This window comes from Budorcas taxicolor, chromosome 14 (assembly GCF_023091745.1).
Source record: "Budorcas taxicolor isolate Tak-1 chromosome 14, Takin1.1, whole genome shotgun sequence".
Lineage (NCBI taxonomy): Eukaryota > Metazoa > Chordata > Mammalia > Artiodactyla > Bovidae > Budorcas > Budorcas taxicolor.
This window is the reverse complement of record NC_068923.1, coordinates 46,278,762-46,286,731: the sequence shown is the minus strand read 5'-3', so window position 1 is coordinate 46,286,731 and position 7,970 is coordinate 46,278,762.

Genomic DNA, 7,970 nt, shown 5'->3' with positions numbered 1-7,970 from the left:
TCAGATTTTTTATTTCTTCATGATTTTATATCTTCATGATATGTTTTATGTTTCTAGAAATTTATTCATTTCTTTTAGGTAGTCCAATTTGTTGTTGTATAATTGTTCATAGTACTCTCATAATCTTGTGTGGATTTTTTGCTATTAGTTGTAATGTTTCCTCTTTCATTTCTGATTTTATTTATTTAAGTTTTCTCTCTATTTGCTTGGTGAGTGTAGCTAGAGTTTTGTTAATTTTGCTCAAAGCCAGCTCTTAAGTTTATTGATCTTTTCTATTATCATTTTAGTCTTTTAAATTTATTTCTGCTCTGATCTTTGTCATTTCCTTTTTTTTTTTTTTTTTTTTTACTCATTTTGGGCTTAGTTCATTCTCTTTGTTCTAGTTCTTGAGGTGCAAACTTAAGTTATTTATGTGAACTTTGTTTTCCCCTTAATATAGTCAGTTATTGTTTTGAACTCCCTCTTAGAAATGTTTTTGCTGCATCTCATAAGTTTTGGTATATTTATTTCTATTTTCATTTGTCTCAAGGTATTTTTAATTTCTCTCTTGCTTTCTTCTTTGACCCATTGATTTTATAGTAGAATGTTGTTTAATCTCCACATTTTTGTGAATTTTCCAGTTTTCTTCCTGTGATTCACTTCTAGTTTTATATACCAGTGTGGTTGGAAAAGATGTTTATGTGATTTCAATCTTCTTAAATTTGTAAAGAGTCACTGACATACTATCTGTCCTAGAGGATGTTTTGTGTGTGCTTGAGAAGAATGTCTATGCTGCTGTTATTGGATAGAAATATCTGTAAATGTCTGTTGAGTCTGCCAGACATGTGTACAAACTCAATCCAGGAAGATTCTGGTGACCTTGGGTTGGCCACAGGGAGAACTCAAGAGATAATTTTAACCTCTCCTGTCTCTGGAGAGGACTGCAGTCTACCCCTGAATCTGTGCTAAATTAGAAGATTGACCCCCAGGGCAAAGCTTTTAAAGTGTGCAAATAACCCTTATTCTGGGAAAGACTGGGGATGTTTCTGTCTGTTCCCTTTGCACTGAGCCCTTGAGGGATGGTTGGGTAAGAACTGCTTCTTACTTGGTTAAGAAATGCTCCCATAGTTGTGTGGAATCAGGAACTCAAGTCCCATTGACAGCAGAGCTGGGGGATTAAGAAGAGAGTATACCTTCTGGGCAGTAGCCACAAAACCTGGGGCCTCAGGTGTATGTGTAAGCTCTTTCCAGAGAGCAGGACAGAGGAACAGTGCAAAGATAGCACTTTTCACCCTCCCTGAATATTAATTGGAAGGACTGATGCTGAAGCTGAAGCTCCAATACTTTGGCCACCTGACATGAAGAGCCACTCCTTGGAAAATATCCTAAGGCTGGGAAAGACTGAGGGTGGGAGGAGTAGATGGAGACAGAGGCAGAGGATGAGATGGTTGGATGGCATCATCAACTCAGTAGACATGAGTTTGAGTCAAACTCTGGGAGATAGTGAAGGACAGGGAAGACTGGCAGTTCACTGGATCACAAAGAATCAGACAGGATTAAGTGACTGAACAACAAAACTCTCCCAGGTCTCTGGAGAGGATTGCCTTTTGACCCCTTGTTGTTTTTCAGTTGCCAAGTCATGTCTGACTCTTTGTGACCCCCAGCTGCTGCTGCTGCTGCTCTCACTTCAGTTGTGTCCGACTCTGTGCGACCCCATAGATGGCAGCCCACCAGGCTCCCCCATCCCTGGGATTCTCCAGGCACCTAGTTGCAGGTAAAATTAGAAGCTGACCCTCAGGCCATAGCTTTTAAGATATACAAATTAGCCTCTTTCAGAGGCAGACTGGGAGACAGCTGTTTCTGACTGAAGTCTCTGTTCTAAGCTCTGGGGGTAGCCAGTTAAGAACGATTTTCCTTGCTTGCTACAGTCCCAGGGACTCTGGAATACAGCCCTGGTGGCTCCCAGAGACAGTCGATCAAGTGATGCATCCTCTTGGTGGCACCCATAGAAACCAGGCCTCCAGACTGTGCTCAGATTGTGCTCAGCTCCTTTCAGGAGATCCCTTGGCCTGGAGCAAGATAGAGGGAGAATGCAGAGATGACTCCAGCTGGCCTCTCCAATCAGTCAGTCCCCCAGTGTATGCTAGTTTAGGACCTGTAGGCTACAGCTTTTAAAATATGCAAACTGGCCTCTTTCTGGAAAAGGCTGAGAGATGTGAATTTCTGTCTCCTCGTTCTGTGCTGAGCCCTTGGGGGATACCCATGTGAGTCCTTCCAAGCCATTAAGAACTATTTCTCTGTTTGTTATAGCCTGTTGTATCTCATGGAAGCAATTATCTTTGAAGTGGTACTTTCATTTTGTTGCTCTAAATACTTATAAATAGTTTTTACTTTAATAATGCTTAATATTGTATAACAAAAATGAAAAGTTACAAATGCTTATTTTATTTACCATTTATACATCACAATTATTATTGGCATATGTAGCTATTTCTGGACTATCTAAATAAACCTACTTTCTTGAAATAATGATATTTCAAGAAGAAATGAAATACATGAGAATTCTGCTCTCTGACCTGTATTCCTATTAAAATCCTGGTAAATATGTACATACATATATATATATATATATATCAGAAACTGAAAAATTAATATGATTTAATATGACTTCCATGGTGGCTCAGCAGTAAAGAATCGACCTTTAATGCAAGAGACTGCCTGCAATGCAGGAGATGACACGGGTTCAGTCCTTGGGTGGAGAAGATCCCTTGGAGAAGGAAATGGCAACCCACTCCAGTATTCTTTCCTGGGAAATCCCATGGACAGAGGAGACTAAAGGAGTCAAAAGAGTTTGACATGACTTAGCAACTAAATCAACCCCTACATAAATATGTGCAGAAATAATCCTTAAAACTAGTAAATCAGTTCAGTTCAGTCGCTCAGTCGTGTCCGACTCTTTGCGACCCCATGAATCGCAGCACGCCAGGCCTCCCTGTCCATCACCATCTCCCGGAGTTCACTCAGACTCACGTCCATCGAGTCCGTGATGCCATCCAGCCATCTCATCCTCGGTCGTCCCTTTCTCCTACTGCCCCCAATCCTTCCCAGCATCAGAGTCTTTTCCAATGAGTCAACTCTTCGCATGAGGTGGCCAAAGTACTGGAGTTTCAGCTTCAGCATCATTCCCTCCTAAGAAATCCCAGGGTTGATCTCCTTCAGAATGGACTGGTTGGATCTCCTTGCAGTCCAAGGGACATCTTCAAAAAGCTATCTATGGATTATTTTCAAAATAAAGTTAAATAAAAATGATTCAGTGTACACTCAGATTTTTCTCTATCTTAAAAGTTGGGATCCAATGCTTTAAATTTAACTCTGATGACCATTAGAGTAAAATAAATATTTTTCATATGAATGAAAAATCTATCCTTCTGATATAAATCAAGTTTTTTAAAATTGATTTGGGGTTAGTTCTGAATTTAGCTGACTGTCAGAATATGTTGAGGCGAATTTTTTTCCTAATTTGTAACAACGGTAACAACAAAATCAATCATTTGTTGAGCACTTAATCTATGCTGAGTATTTGACAGATATTTTATGTTATTATTTCCAAATTTTACAGAAAAATCAAAGATATATACAGTTTTCTATTTTACATGTGACAATGAGTATATCACTGTGATTAAATTAGTTACTGACACATTAGTTAAATTTAGCAGAAAGTGAAAGTGGAAGTGTGCTCAGTCGTGTCTGACTCTTTGCGACCCCATGGACTTCAGCCTACCAGGCTCCTCTGTCCATGGGATTTTCCAGGCAACAGTACTGGAGTGGGTTGCCATTTCCTTCTCCAGGGGATCTTCCCGACCCAGGGATCGAACTCAGGTCTCCCTCATTGTAGACAGACACTTAACCGCCTGAGCCACCAGGGAAGCACAAATTTACCAGACTACTTTCTAAACCTAGGGCTAACCAACCGAAATTTTCATTAAATCTGATGTAGCATATTAATAGATTCTCCTACTATCATATCAAAAGTGCATTTACAAAGAAATCATACTTGTATAAGGTGATTTGTTCTTTTCATATAATTTGAAAATAGATTTACAACTATATTATTATTTTTATTTAAATTCATAAGCCTTTCATTGAGAAAGGTTTATAATTTTCTGTTAAGAAATATTTTTGAAACAGTTTTTGATATTATGGATTATTTTAAATAGCATATATATTTTAGTGTGAGATTTAAAAAATTATATCAATTAGATTTCCTGGACCCTTAACTATGCATATGTTGCCTTAATAATTTAAAAATCATTCTTTTAAAATACTTGTGTTTGTAATCTGCTCTATGTAAGGGAAATAATTTAGCTTAAATTTAAAATTTCCTCTATCCTTTTACATTTCTAATTTCCCACATCTGCAAATTTAACCTGATATTTAACACTTTGATGAAGGGGAAGACAGTGATAAGGATAACATTTTTCTCTAATTAATTTTTTGTGGATATTTTTATTTTTATATTTATATTCAAATTCTTTACTCATTATTCCAATAACTCTATGTTTCTTGGTTCTCAATTATAGCAATCAGTCATTTCATATTATTTTTTCTCTACTTTTGGATTTTTACTTCAATTAATCGTTTAATTAGCTGGAATAAACTTCGAGTACTTTTTTTAAAGGAGGGTTAAATGTGTTTTATATTTCTAAGCACACATGTCACTGAGATTTTTCCGCATGAGTAATAACCTCTGCATTCAGGGTTCTTGGATTATAAAATGTCTCTCTTCAAGTCTCTGTGAAGGATGTTTCCTTTCAGTTTGGCATGTAGTTCCAGAATGACTCTGTTACTCTCATAATAATTTTTTTGCTGATACATTGTAGACTACATTTTTTAGCTCAAAAACATTTTAAAAATATATTTACAATTATTTTGTTTCATTTTCTTTTCTTTATGAACAGTGATTGCTTTTTACATTTAATTTTGATCTTCTGTTGTGTCTCTTACTATTCCCATTATTGTCCTTTTTTCTTTTGTCAAGAACTTCTCAAGTATATTAATAAAGCATTTTCTTCAGAATCAATTTAGCTTAGTTTTAATTCTGCTTGGTTTTTTTACACTTCTACATTTTTTTTTTCTTATTTTACCCAGATTCCTTTAATTCTCTGCCTATTCCTGTTCTTATTTAGCTTGCTACATATTCTTTTAAGCCCACAGCATTTTCATGTCTACCCATTTTCTTTGGGTACCTCTATCTGTTCTTTATTTTGACACTATGACCTTTCATCATGTAAGTAACGTGTTCCTCTATTTTGTTGTATTGTTTATTCTTTTTCTTATTTACTAGATTACATCAATAACACAAATGACCCCTACTTTCCAATAACTCAGTGTATTTCTACTCTTCTCTTGTGTGGTAAACTTTCTTCCTTATGTTGTAGAAATTCATATACATGTATAAAGAGATTTTTTTTTTTCTTTTTAACCATGCTTGCAATAATGATACCATGTGAATCAGAGTCAGGAGACAGAGACCACACTAGTTACATGAACTGTGAAAATTTAATATAAAAATTTATTAACTAGATGGATGTTTAGCTCTCAAATGATGCTTATCTGTTAATTAACCTCTTTGTGAGAGGCAACATCTACCCTAATGTGCGGGCTTAACTCTATGATGGAGGACTCTGGCTTCTTCAGAATCCCGTATTATCACAGTCAGAGGCCAAAAGAATCCATACAGATTTCAGTCTGCTCAGTGAGGCTTCAGGCTCACCTTCTCTTTACATTCATCTTTTCTTCTGTTCTGCCTGCCTTGTGGATCTCAAACTCCAGCAACAGTTGTAACAGCTTTGTAGAAAATATTCTTCTGGACACAGATGATTTCCTACAACTGTATAAAGTCAAATTTCTGCCACACACCTTCCTCTCTGACTCTCTCATCTTCTACTGGTACTGCTTCTGATCGATTCTGGCATACAAGGAAATAAATATATCTAGCCAGGTGCAACAGATATGTGAATTGCCCCAGCTTGTTTCATCATTCTTGAGAACACTGCTAAAATTTACACATTTTCCTGTCCAGAGAATCTGAAAAGATAGTACTACATAATATTTACAACTATATGCTTTATTATAAACTAGATTGTATAGCAGAAAATTATTTTCCTATTTCCCCATATTTCACGAAGAGTTTTGTTTTCTGGGATACTTCTAGAACCAGTAGGGTATTTCTAAATATGTTGTACCCTATGGTAGTCTACCTCAGGTCTTATTTTTCCATTTAAGTTTAGTTTCAAAATGGATTAAAGAGATGCTTTAAATATGCTTTAAAGATGTTTTCAAAATGGATTGGGGAGTTTGGAACTGACATGTACACACTGTGATATTTAAAATGGATAACCAACAAGGACCTATAGTATAGAGCAGGGTACTCTACTCAATATTATATAACAACCTAAATGGGAAATGAAATCTATTTGAAAAATCTATTTCAAATAAATCTATTTTAAAAATATTTGAAATCTATTAAAAAAATAGATACATGAATATGTATAACTGGACCACTGCTGTACACCTGAAGTTAGCAAAACATTATTGATCAATTATACTCCAATATAAAATAAAAATTTTACAAATAAATAAATACAAAAAGAGAGATGTACAATATGGAGGTGTGAATGGAGGCAGTAGACTTGTACCATCTTTAAAAAATTCTTGAACTGTAAGTTCAAGGAGGTAATAGAAGCATGTATTGCATAGTTTCATACTTGGTACAGTTCCTGATTTTTCCAAGCTAGACAGTTATTCAAAATGTTTTAATATTTCTTACTAATTTTTATTGACTGGGGTATTTTTATTATTTCAGATCACATTTTTTTTTCCTTAATTAATTTGCATTGATGGTAAAGAAATAGACCCTTTTGAGATTTTGGTCAATTACAACCTTGCTTCTGCTTTTGAAATTACTGCTAATTTGTGTTCTCTTGAATGTAGTTATATCATTTAACCAGAAGTGAAAGAATTACCAACATTTAAACCTGAAGCTGTCTAATTAGTTCTCTTTTTTCCTTATAAACATACAATTATGAATTATTACTAAAGCTGGAAGTATATATAAAAAATAGAAAATATGGATACAAAAATAAAATAGTTAAGAGATATTTGAAACCCAGAGAAGAATAATGTTAAAATATTGTGGTAGACCCTTCCAGATAATTTCCCTTAAAAGTAAGCGTCTTTTAATTTCATGGGTGCAGTCACCATCTGCAGTGATTTTGGAGGCCCTAAAAAATAAATTAAAAGATGCTTACTCCTTGGAAGGAAAGTTATGATCAACCTAGACAGCATATTAAAAAGCAGAGACATTAGTTTGTCAACAAAGTTCTAGTAAAGGCTATGGATTTTCCAGTGGTCATGTGTGGATGTGAGAGTTGGACTATAAACAAAGCTAAGTGCTGAAGAACTGATGCTTTTGTTGGAGAAGACTCTTAAGAGTCCCTTGAACAGCAAGGAGATCCAACCAGTCCATCGTAAAGGAGATCAGTCTTGAGTCTTCATTGGAGGACCAGCAATGGACCAGCAAAGGACTGTTGCTGAAGCTAAAGCTCCAATACTTTGGCCACTTGATGCGAAGAGCTGACTCATTTGAAAAGACCTGGTCCTGGGAGGGATTAAGGGCAGGAGGAGAAGAGGACAACAGAGGATGAGATGGTTGGATGGTATCATTGACTCAATGGACATGAGTTTGGGTGAATTCCGGGAGTTGGTGATGGACAGGGAGGCCTGGCGTGCTGTGGTTCACGGGGTCGAAAAGAGTTGGACACGACTGAGCTACTGAACTGAACTGAACTGAAAAAATAAAGTCTGTCACTGTTTCATCATTTCCCCATCTATTTGCCATGAAGTGATGGGACCAGATGTCATGATCTTAGTTTTGTGAATGTTGAGCTTTAAGCCAACTTTTTCACTCTCCTCTTTCACTTTCATCAAGA